We start from the raw sequence: 12,758 nt of genomic DNA on the forward strand, positions 1-12,758 counted from the left end.
AGAGTTAAACACAATTAGACAACTCTTCAGAGCTCAATCCCAAACTTTGTCAACTTAAAAGAAGACAGCGGAAGCCACGTTACTTCACTTGACCACCAGGGTTTCACTTTTCCTCATCTTCCCGTTCCTATTTTCCACCATCCTCCTCTCTTCTTGTCTCCTTGCACCTCTTTTCATCTTCACCCCTCCCTTGTAATCCTCCATTTTCTTTAACTTTTCTCTCCTCTCCTCACCCCCGCCCCCCTCTCCTTGGTCTCTCAGTATTTGTAGAGAGCTCAGGGGGCTGGCTCTGGTTCAAAACCTTTTTAATGTCGCTGTTCAGTGCAGCTCAGCACAGCACCCTGCTGTGGTGGGTCTCTTCGGTTTTCAAGCTCACATCTCTCTCTTTTAAAAAATGCCTCTCTCTCCCTCTCTCTGGCACTGAGTTCACTTCCTTTACCAGAAGCTGGAAGGCAAACCACTTTCATCTTCCCCTCCCTCTTTTTTTCCCCTCGTCAAAACCCCCTCTCCCGCTATCTGAAGAGAAGGTGCAGCTTCCACAGCACAACTCGAGCATTTAGGCTTTGTTGGCATTTTTCAGATGTGCTACTCCCTAGGCCACACCTGTACACTTCCCAATCTCACTGAGCTGTGAACAAAAAAAAACGTGTGTGAAAGGCAAGCTGAGTGAAGATGAGGCAACACATCACCTGATGTTTCCCATATCCTCTCATCCTCCCTGTGTATTCTTTTAATCCCCCGCTGTATTTCACTGTATTATTTTCATTATCTCATAATCTGCTCATTATTATCTCAATTAATCAATAAATCATTTGGTCAATAAAACCAGCAGTAAAAAAAAAAAAAAAAAAAAAAAAAAAAGGCAATTAAAATTTCTCACAGCCTGAGGTGAAAATTGCTTGATTTTTCGAAATACCACTCCTAAATTCACACGTATTCAGTTTTCTATCAAGAGAAGCAGCCAATTTTCATGCTTGAAATTGGAGTGTGGTTGGAATTAGATAAAAAATGACTTTTAATTAATCGAAATACATTCAAATTTTTGCTGATTAATTTCCTGCTGACTAATTAAAGCTCTTTCCTAGGACTGGGTATTGTTTGAAAATGTTCTATACTCGTACTTCTACAGATATATTGAGTTTAAAAAACAAAAAAACAAAACTTCTCAAAATGTCAAATGCTGCCTAAACACACGTAGGCATACGTCACATTTGCCTACATGAAATACATCCAAAAATTGGGTAAACTATGATAAATAACTGGACCAAAGAATAAGAAAAGACACTGTAACTTTAAGACACTCTACATAATGGATTTATGATTTGGAACTAAAGGTTTTAATAATAATGATGAAATCAACTTATTTACAACTTACTAAAGGGGCTATTTGTAAATTTTCTCTGCTGCTTAATGTGGTTTCTTGCTAAGAGCAGGTGGTGGTGATTGTTGCTTGACAAGAGCTTCAGCCGATGTTGTGTTTACAAGATTAGAGGTTATAATACTCTCTGTAAGGAGCGTCTCCAGGCCAGGCTGGGGGCTACAGTGAGTCGCTATGGTTAAGCGACGAGACGAGTCGGAGCAATTCAGTAGAAGAAAAGATGGTGATAGAGATGAGAGTTAACTTTGGCGTTGCTTTCCACTGCTGGAGACAGTTCTTGAGGTTTAATGAGCTCGCAATATTTCCTCTAGGCTGGTCAGTAAACTGCTGTTAATGCTAAAGTTGGCTTTGTAGCAATAGCAAAATTTACAAATAGCTTTTTCAAACCTTTAGTAATGAATTGCCAACATTTATGACTGCATTATTACCAACTAGAAAGCACAAACTCTAGAGATTCACAACCTTGCAACATAAAATGTATTCTTGCTAACGGCTTATAACAGACCTATAAAGCATACTGAATGATTTATCACGTACTCAGAATCCGAATCTGCGCAATCATTCGAGGCCAAAAGTACAGAGGTTCCTAGCCCTAACTGTTGAGGCAAACCATAATGCTTGTGAAATTACCTTTTAAGTAGTTCTTGTTCAAGAAATAAAGCTTCTCATCAGAGTCTAAGAAAAACACCAGGGACAAACTGTCCAGGAACCAAAAGGTCCCTCGCTAACCTCAACAATCAACTCTTTGTTCTTCCACTTGGCTCAAACATCTTTTCTCTAATTCTATTTACTCGTTCATTCAGGACTCTGTCTAATTCTCTGCCTGTGCCACTCTCTCGTTCTCTGTCTCTTTTTTTTTCTCTCTCCTCTTTCCTTTACATTTTGTTATTGCTGCCCCCGGACAGTGAAGCATATTTACCATAAGCCAGCGGGGGCAAACAACCAGCCTATTCAAAGAGCTCAGCAGTGACAGAGATGGAGAAAGGAAGGAGGAGGAGGAGGAGGAGGATGGAGCATAGGAAAACACAAGAAGACAGAGAGTAAATTCCCTGAATGACTTGCAGATATCAGTATAAGCAATCCTCTCATTTCAGAGAAAACACACACAGTCCTAATGGCTATAATTGCATCCTTCTCAAGCGTTCCTACAATTCTCATGTTGCAAATTGTTGCAGACTGCCTCGACCACACAAACATTGTCTGCCCCGCTCTCTCTCATCCTCCCATACGCACACACACATCACGCTCTCTGGTGACATAATGCCCTACAGTCCATTAACAAATACTTTCCCTGCTGTAAACAGTCATTTGCAATGAGGCTAAAGGCTACTCTCTGGAGAAAAATGGATAAAACTAGACAGTCATTTCCTCTGTACCAGATAATAGCTTTAAAAAAAAAAAATCACACACTATGAGGCAAGACAGAAAACTGATCACTTCCTTATTTTTGCTCATATTAAAGTGAGGGCAGAGTCACTCACTCACTCAAGCTCAATGGTGATGAAAGAAATCACTGACAAAACAAAAAAAATGTTGGGCAGTTACCTTATCTTGGTTATCTTATCATGGTTTCATAGCTAGTTCCTCACTGAAGGAAGGTTTAAAAAAAAAAAAAAAGACAAAACAGATTATGAAAGTGTCATTTCAGTCTAGTTCAAAGTGACCTTGCAATGGTCTCTTGCTTTTGACCTTCGCCTTACACTTAAACCGTTGACCCTGCCGTGACCACAGCCTCTGCAGCTCCCATTCACTGGCCATACGATCCTATTTAATGTTTAAAACATTATATCACAGGCAGAAGAACTGAGTTTGCAGAACTGAAACTTCAATCTGCTTCCGAATCAAGGCCCGACATTGACGAAGGGACAAAATTTTGCATCAAAACCGAACCACTCCAATGTCATCAGAGATTAGTGGATTTACACGCAGGAGCAAAGTGAAATTAGACCCAGAAATCTGCCCCATTGACCAGTATCAAGCTGTCTTGACGGTTGAAGTTAATGTAGCTTATTAGTTCATTGTGATGCACCACTATTTTCCTATTAACAGCAGAGCTAACAAGCTCGCTAGCTGGCAGTTGTTTGCTAGCACCCATTTTATCCTCAATAAAACTCTTTATTGAATGAAACAAACTGCAAGCAAGAGGAGGAAAATGTTCCGTGCAAAGAAAATGTCATTGAGCTCGAGGAGCTATTGTGACTAGCGCTAGCATGTTAGCAGTTAACTCACCAGCTACAGTAATTCACCAGCTAATCCCCACATCAAGCTCCTTGAAACCCATATTTTCCAAAGATGAGCTGCTGAATTTAGCTGAAACCAGACCTCTAGTAACCAAACCATCGGTTGATTAGAAGAAAATTAATCTGGAACAGTTTTGATGAACTACTCAACATCAACAACCAGCCAATCAAACCAGCCTTACTCCGAATGGAACAGAGTATTCTTTCTCATGCAATCAAGCATTCACAACAATGTGAGACTGATTCTGGCCCTTTGGCTTTTGCTTTTCATTTCACATTCAGTTCTCTAACCTCTATTCAATCAACCAAAAAAAAAAAAAAAAAAAAAAACAGAAAAGAAACTGCACTTAAAAAAAATGATCTGTGATCCCGGAGACCTCTATCTTGCAGTTAATTTCCCATATTTTCCTCTTTTCTTTTCACACCTATCTGTTCTTCACCTGCTCTCACACATTACTACGCAAACAGTACAACAACCTTGAGGAAAAAAGTTTGAAAAGGTTGCTGTAATATCAGCCTTGTGCTATTGCATTTTATCAGAGTGCGGGCCTAGCAGAGCACGTACCCACACCTTGTTTGTCTATGGCTTATATTAATACGCCAGTGCCCGTAGAGATAACGGGGGCATTTCCTATTATGAGCCTGCTTGGGAAAAGGGAAGGGAGGTACGCTTTAATTATAAAGCCGGACCAACTATCTTCGTCTGTATGTGAGCGTATGTGAGCCCAACTGCCTCTGCTCAAGATCGATGCCACTGGTAGCGTTGGTTTTGCAGGTTTTCAGAGTGCATTAGAGACTAAGAGAGAAGGTGGTAAGAGTGAGAGAGTGCAAGGAGAAAGGGTACAAGACAGGCCGATGACAAATATAGAAAGAGGAATGGAAAGGAGACAAATTGAAGGGAAATGTGAATAAGTGAGACATGGTGACAGAAGGTCAGAGAGGAGGAGGATTGGAATGCAAGTCAAAATGAGGAGGAGGGACAGGTGAAGAAAGAAAAGGAGGCGGGAGGGGAGCGAAGAAAAATAAGGTAGACTGGAGAGAAGTGCAATAAGCTTACATATGGGGAACAGAAATGAAAAAAGAGGGGAGAAAAGAAAGAGAGAGTGACAGACGCAGACAGATGGAGAGAAAAGGTGTAAAGTGGTGTCGGCCAGACCAAGGTCCTTGGTGATGTATGGAAGCCAATCCTGTGGCCGACGCATTCTCCATCTGACTGCACATAGACAAAGCAAACAACCACCCCCGTAGAGCACAAACCCTCACCACACTATCAGCTGATGTATGTGCATGCATGTTGGACAAATGCGAAATACGCGCACACACACACAGACATCAGAGAGCTAACCAACAATTGTCTCTTTGTGTTCCATCTTTTCATTATCTTTCCACAAACCATCGTACAGCTCCACTTATAAAACATCCATGAACAGATATTTTATTTCTCTCCTCACTCAACACATGATGCTGAAGCCCTGATCCCACAAACACATGATGCCCGCTTAGCACTGACAGAACACTGCCTTACTGTATCATACATTTCTAACACTATAAAAACAAAACAGTCCAAGATAAAATTATTACTTGCTCCCTATCGTCACAAAACCTGATTGTTTTTGCGGGCAGGGATGCCCAGAGAAAAACAGAGAGACCGAAAAAAGACAAACAGGTTTGACACAGAGAAACAGATATTGTTCTCACAAAGACAAAAAAAAGGGCAGGCTCTACAGAATACAGATAGGGCTCACTGCACATGTAAGTGTGCATGCAGACCTTCTCTGCGTACCCCTTTGCTTAATGTGCACGTATCTATGTGTGTACAACTCGTGCACGTACGTGTGTGTGCCCACCCTGCAGTGCTTTAGCCAGAAGAGATGAGGATCCTCCCCTTGGGTGACATTACAGAATCCCACTGCTGCAGTGTGTGTGTGTGTGTGTGTGTGTGTGTGTGTGCTGCATCAGCAAAACTTAACACCAAGGAGAAGAGACAGTCTATACATACTCTGTTCACTCAACCATGTCAACTGTGCATTACCTCACCTCACCTCTCCACACTTGGCAAGCTGTTATTCATTTGGTCACCATTTGTTCACAGCTTATTCATGCAGGCACTTAAAGGTGTTACAGTTTGTATTCATCAAAAGTAAAACCACACTTCCCACAAATCCTACTCTTTCTGCTGCAGAGAGGATGTTGCTACTTGTCCCCTCCCGGTCCTTGGCATCACTCCATATGACTTGAGGCAAGTTAGAAGCAACAATAACAGCAGACAGCTGCCTTCAATAGCATTCAAACATGGGAAACTAGCATGAACCTGGTATTATTTACAGTACATCAGCTGAACTGGAGTAAAACTCCAGCAGATCTCAGCACAGTGCGATGGTTTTCTTGCCAAATCAAAGTTAAAAAAGAGCTGTATTCATGACAATAACTGCTTATCTGGAGTAATCTGAAGCTTCTCCCAGGAAACACACGCCCCTGTTGTGTTTCTCAAATGTCATTTCTATGCTTTGAGCGCCATAACCTCCACTGAACAGGGTTGGCAACAGAAACCTTAGAGACAGATCTTGAAACCTAATTAGATAAAACAGAAACTATCTAGCAGAGCTAGAAACCATGAGGTACGTGACAAAACATTTTTTTTCAAGCATTAAGGTTCCTTCTTTACCTTGGCAATGGCAATTTGACATAAAACAATCTCAGCTGCAGGTTCACTGACCAGCTTCCTGCTGTATCACACAGCCTCCATCAGTGGACGTAGTTGGCATGGCAGGAGAGCTCAGTAGCTGTTAGAGTTTCATCGACAGCACTTTAAGAAATTGTTTTCCATGTTGGCTGGAAATACTTTGGAACTGGAAACAGGGGGAAACAGCTAACCTGGGTCTTAACAAGCCTCGCAGGTGCTTCCAGTCTTTATGCTAAGCTAAGCTAACCATCTTCTGGCTGTAGTTTTACATGTAGCGTACGGACATGTCTCTTTATGTTTAGATCCACCTTTATGATGACTGAGCCAACTCCATGTGGAGCTTTAATGTTTCCCCACACAAGACAGCAATGCCAGAGCACCAGAAGTCATTTCCGATTCCTAAACCCTGCATGCAGACTCTAACATCAGGGGATGAATACATAACAACTTGTGTTTCCCACAATTCTTAGGGAGAGGTACTCTGATTTCCCATTACAGCTCCCCCATGGCAATCTCAGTTAATCGCATCCACAGTGCTTACTTGCCACGACCACACCACACTCTCCCTCGCCCCTCTCGCTCTCTGTCTTGCTCTGTCGCACAGTCGCAGGGAGGTGAGGTCTGTTTCAGCGCTGCGGCCGTGGACAGAGTCCGTCAGCACGCAACACAAACACAAGCTGAACCAGCCTGTTATCCATGAGAAAATTGCTAGGGACCACAGTGAGTTGATAATAATGTGTGTGTGTGTGTGTGTGTGTGTGTGTGTGTGTACTGTACCGTGCTGTAAGGATGGAAAAGGTAAACAATAGTGTAATATGTGTGTAAGTGGAACCCGCTGTGTAGGCGAGTGTGTTTGAAGTTCTATGCATGTGTGAGCGGTTCAGATCTGAGACTCTGTCCTTGTGTGAGTCCATGTCTGTCTCATGTCTGCTGGCTCTCGTGTATGCGCTTGTGTGTTTTTGTATACTGTATGTGTAAGGGTGTTTCTGTTGGTGTACATTGTTTTGGCTGGAACGTGTGTGTGTGTGTGTGTGTGTGTGTCTGTTTCTGGGTAGGATCAGGCAGGATTCCAACTACTGTACGTCAGGACAAACAAGTCTGGCTTTTAACAATGTGTGGCATGTTTCTTGCACACACACACGCACACACACACACACGCACGCACACACACACACACACACACACACACACACACACACAGAGAGAGACACAAAACACAAACACCTACACATAAGATTTGCATTCCTATGGTTTGCATGCTTACATAATGAGCTCAGCTGCTATTTGTCCCAAAGGTGTTGCCACATGCTATCAAAAGTGCAGCATGTACACACACACACACACACACACACACACACACACACACACACACACACACACACACACACACACACACACACACACACACACAGCACAGACTGTCACACACACATACAAGATGTAAAAAATCTGTCTCTGAAGAAGAGATTCATTGTGGTTAAACGATTTGATCCATTATTGACTAAATGGTATAATATTTAACATTTCAGCTCAGCAGTTTCCCTGCTTTGAGTATGCAGACAGAGAAATGTCCTTATTTCACTAAAGGGGGGGGGCTGTTTTTAAAACAAGAACCGGTCATCTGTCTTTAACCACACGCTGGTTGGTTACTGTGGGAATTTACACTTCTGAGCCAAACGCTGCTCTGAACCTGCTGCAGACTCATAAACTCTGTCAAATGCACCCTCTGATATCGTGTACTGGTGTCCCTGCAGAAGAGGAAGCTATGGGTGCTCTAATAACTACCGCAAATGAGATTTCAAAAAAACATAACAAGTGCCCTTTACACTGCACAGAACAAATGAAAAATCAATTCTGCACAAGTCAATTCTGTTGAGGAGACCGAGGAGCGCCAGCGATAACCCAACTGAGGAACTGTAGATCAATATCCTCTTTTTATTATTGGGATTGCTCTCTCATTTTTTATTCTCCTCATCGGTCATACCCTCTGTCTAATATCTTTTTCTTGCTCAATCGCCCTTCTTCACTCTCTGATTGAATCTGTTTCATTTCTCACTCTGACTAAATGATCTCATCTTCACAAGCAGAGGAGACGAGACCTTTTCGGCAACCACCCCTGGTGCGGCTACAGTGAACAAGTTGAAAGAGAGTGATCATTTCTCCACCTGCACTGAGTTCCCTCGCCTTAGAAAATGACAGACAGGCTCATTACAGCAAAATGATAGAAGGAAAGATATCAGATAAATGAGCCTCACTGAATCAAAGGGCTGAATCTAAAAAGATGCTTAAACTTTTACAGAAATATTCACACCGGACTCATTGTGTTGCACTCTGGTGAAGCCTTAAATGAAAAGCTATAGAGATACAGTTTTGGCTTTTGTGCAGAAGTGGCAAAGGGACCTTAAACCCAGTTAGATCAGCCTGTGAAGCTGTGTATATTTTGTTTATATTTATAAATATATATTATATATGGCACACAGAAAAACAACTGGGTGTTTCTAAGTAACAGCTCAGTCTTCCCCTCTAACCATATTTTGTTGACTGCAAACTGGCCTGTGAGAGAGGCCTTTATGTGTTTCCTCTTTCTTTGAATGAGGTGAAAACCCCATCGCCATCTAAAGTTAAATTCACGTTCAAGCTGAACAATGAGATCATTTCGTTATTTCTCCGCAAGCCTTTAGAAATTAAATCAGGGACTTTAATATGCAAACTACTTCAGTCCTTCCACTACTACAGTTTGCCCCAAAAACTTGGAAATTCAAACAGCTTTTATCACATGAAATCCCCTCCTGACCAACACAAGGGAAAATTATTTCATTCGCCTCCTCTACTTTGCTGCGTTCCAGATCAATGAGAGAACAAATACTCTTTGCCTCACCAGTACAAAACAGTATTTTCCACTTTCATAATAGAATCCTATTCAATCCAAAGCAAGCCTGACATTTAACAAACGTTCAGTGCTTTGGTAGTCACAGCAACACTCGCTTCCTCCAGACTCCATCCTCAGTCTAATTCCCTGAGGTGTGTGTCTCAGATGGACAGGGGCATCAAACAGGCCATGCAGGGTAATTGCAAAACCTGGGGTGCAGAGACTAACACTTCACTGTTTGCCTACAAATGATGGGGATGGGGTTCTTGCTTGTTAAAGCCTAAGTGAGTGTGAAATGTGTGTAGTCTGCTAAACGGCATCTTGACAGCCTATGATGAAACTCTACTTTCTCAGCAGTCAGACAGGACGTGATTATACTTCATCCTTTCAGCAGCAGGACCGTCAGGCCCAGTACAGCGGCATCACTGTGCTCTCTACCAGTCTATCAGACACATTATGACCAGTTTTAATGAGTGCACAACTACAGGCAGCTGTTCAGCCTCGCCCCTCCTAAACAGGGAATTGTTTTCGGTCATGCAAATGACTTTCTACAAAGTCATTTTACCACAAGGTGCTATGACTCAAAATCCTACAAGAGTCACAGCAGCCTGCTAAGGTTAAATAGTTCTGTTCTAAAATTGTTTCCCGTAAGCAGCCAACCCATTCTTACATCTGTATAGGAACCTTGAGATGATACTGACACCTGACCTACAGGTTCAACAGGTAGCATTTATAGGCCAAGATCATCATTAGAGACAGAAAGAAATGTAAATGTAAATGTGGTTTGGTTTGGTTCAGGCATTAAAACTACTTGGTACTCGAGTGTGGCAGTTAAAAACAGCTATTGTGCCTTTCACTGCAGTCATATGAGCTTGTTCTTTTTGTGCACATTGTACTTCTGCCTTTGCTGTTTGGTAAAACAGTTACAGGCTAAACCATATTAACCCAAACCAAACCCAGGGCAGTTTGGTAAACTCCTCTGTGAAGGCTCTCAGCCCTTTTGCTCCCCACTCATCTCCCTTCTTACATGCAACAGCTGCAAGCATCCAACCTTGTCTCCATCCAAATACCAGCATTAGCAGCAGGCTATGAATACTCCAGAGCTCACACTGCCACAAAGCATTTGCTGTCCCCTTACATGTGCCTCCACGCAGTCAATCACTCATAGAGTGACAGAGATTTAGTCAGCTCCAGCTCTGACCCTTTTAACATGTGGGTGTTATACTACTTACTACTTATGAACATAATATGATGATGCACAGTGAGGCTGAGCATTTTGAGTTTTCTTTTAACATCACTGAAGTCATTTAGTTTCCATGCTGGACTTCAGCACTGAATAACCTTCACTGGAGCTTCCATGTGAGATCTAATTTTTGGCATGGTTGCACATTTACTATGTAAAACACAACTATTACTGGTTTGAACAGGCAGGTAGGTATTTATTTACCATGTTCCTACTGAAAGATGTCACAGAAATACCAATTTCATTAATGTTTAGCATATAACACAAGGAAGTGAAGTGAACGCAAAGGGAACCAAAGTGTGTTTGCTGAAGTGAATGTCAACTTCTGTGAAAGCCAGGCTGCTGCAGGGTGGATGGACTGCCAACAGCTCCTATTCAACAACTAAACACATCAGCTCTGAATGAGGGAGGGGGGTTTCTATTGGTGGCATTTGGCTCTATGTGCCTGTGTGTGTGTGTGCGTGCGTTGTAAATGTGAAGAGAGAATTCTGGGGGAAAAAAGAGAGAGCTCAAGGAGAACTGACAGAGCGAGAAAAACAGTGTTTATTTATTTGGCAGGTCAGCAGAGAGGAAATTCTTATTCACAATTACAAAGAAAGACGGTCGGAAGATTGCGTGTGTGTGTGTGTGTGTGTGTGTGTCTGCTTCTGTTGCAGCATGTGTGTGTCTACATATATGCACATGCAGCGTGTGTGTTCGTCCATGTGTACATGCGTGCCGGCTTTGAGCTGTATGAGAAGAGGGGCCATGTACTTGTCAACGTCAGCGAGGATAGTGCTGTTTATGCATGTCTGGGGATAGTCAGGGGGGCTCGGCAGCAACATCCACGCAGGACCACCCATACAGTACATGGTGTGATGTGTGCGTCTGTGTGTGCATGCATGTGACTGCAACTGTCTATCCGGTACCATGGGGGAAGTTGATTTGCATCTGGTAAACAAGTACAGGCGTATCTCCCAGTCACGGAGGCCAAACACTGGAGTTTCCCATGCACATTGTGGTGACCCACAAATGAATCAATCACATGAGGAACGTCAAACCATATCTAATTTCTGGCCTGAAAACACACACACTGTAAACAAGGAAACAAACAAGAGGGAGGTCATAATAAAGAAGGTTGTAACCTCATGACCATGGACAAAAATATTATGGTTTGTGGTCCTGGACATTTGAAGGTAACACCAAGGTTACATGGATATCTTTTATATCAAATAAACCACCAGTTGTTTTTAAAAACTGAACCTGCAGCCTGAATGAGAACAACATGGGCATGAGACTCCGAACCAGAAGCCAGTTTAAAGCAAGAAAGAACGAGGGAAATCATCAGCGAGGACGAAGACGTGGATGCAACTGCATCAAACTGACAACTTCTCCCCACATCTTCAAGTGTCGTATGGTTCAAATTCACGCAGCGCAGCATCGGCAGCGCTGCCTCGTACCGACACCAACAGGGAACACGAAACGCGTCCTGCGAAGGCAACAAGTCCCTGCTCCCGCTCCACCGTCACCGCTGCTCACAGTTTGGCTTTCGCTGCGACCACTGAGGCTGCCGCAGTCACTACCACTGTCAGTGAAGTTTCCCGACGCAGCCCATCCACACGCACGCACACGCACGCACACACACACACACACACATACTCACACACTCGCAGGATGCATAAACAACATGAAGGAACCAGCGCAACTTATATGTGGAGATAATGAAACTAGCACTTACCAGCGAGAGAGAGAGAGAGAGAGAGAGAGAGAGAGAGAGAGAGAGAGAGAGAGAGAGAGGACTGTCCAGAAATCAGCATTCAGTGGCTGGTTGAAGAGAAAGTGTCTGGCTGTGTCCGGTGCGCCTTTATCCTCCTGTTCTGAAGCCCCCGGTGTCACGTCAGAGGCATGAGAGGGACGTGCTCTGTGAGGAGGACACACGGAGCGATGCGCGCATTTCTGGACGTGAGAGACACCGAGATGTTCAGCTCGGTCTGCTCCGCTCTCTGAGCTCCGCCAAGCCAGGACGCAGGAGGGAGGAGGAGTGTCAGAGAGCAGCCGCGCAAAGCCACACGGGAAATGCAGTCCGCCGCCGCAATGCCCAGACCGGCTCTCAGCAGCTTTACTGTAGGTGTGCTGCAGGTTTCTTTTGCAGTCAGTCCATTCCTTCGCTCTCACAAATACATAAGTGAGTAGATCAAGGGGATCACTGGGACATGCTGTCAAACTGAATCTTGTATTTGATAGATTTGATAACACAATGTACATAAATATCTGAATATTGAGAAAAAGAGAATGTGTCTGAGGCTTGTCCACTGGCCCTTGCGGTGGAATAAACACACATATTATAATATTGTATATACTAAAAT

General features: G+C 43.2%; 1 protein-coding gene across 1 annotated transcript in view; it reads right to left on the reverse strand.

The window, feature by feature from the left end:
• Positions 1–12,385, reverse strand: part of pag1 (phosphoprotein membrane anchor with glycosphingolipid microdomains 1) — a 48,849-nt gene extending 36,464 nt beyond the window's left edge. The window contains exon 1 of the mRNA XM_071499267.1: positions 12,131–12,385. The gene's annotated coding sequence lies outside the window, so the exon portion shown is untranslated. The remainder of the gene's footprint in view (positions 1–12,130) is intronic.
• Positions 12,386–12,758: the final 373 nt, after the last annotated feature.

This window comes from Trachinotus anak, unplaced genomic scaffold (assembly GCF_046630095.1).
Source record: "Trachinotus anak isolate AG129_WGS33_773 ecotype Australia unplaced genomic scaffold, CSIRO_AGI_Tana_v1 ptg000016l, whole genome shotgun sequence".
Lineage (NCBI taxonomy): Eukaryota > Metazoa > Chordata > Actinopteri > Carangiformes > Carangidae > Trachinotus > Trachinotus anak.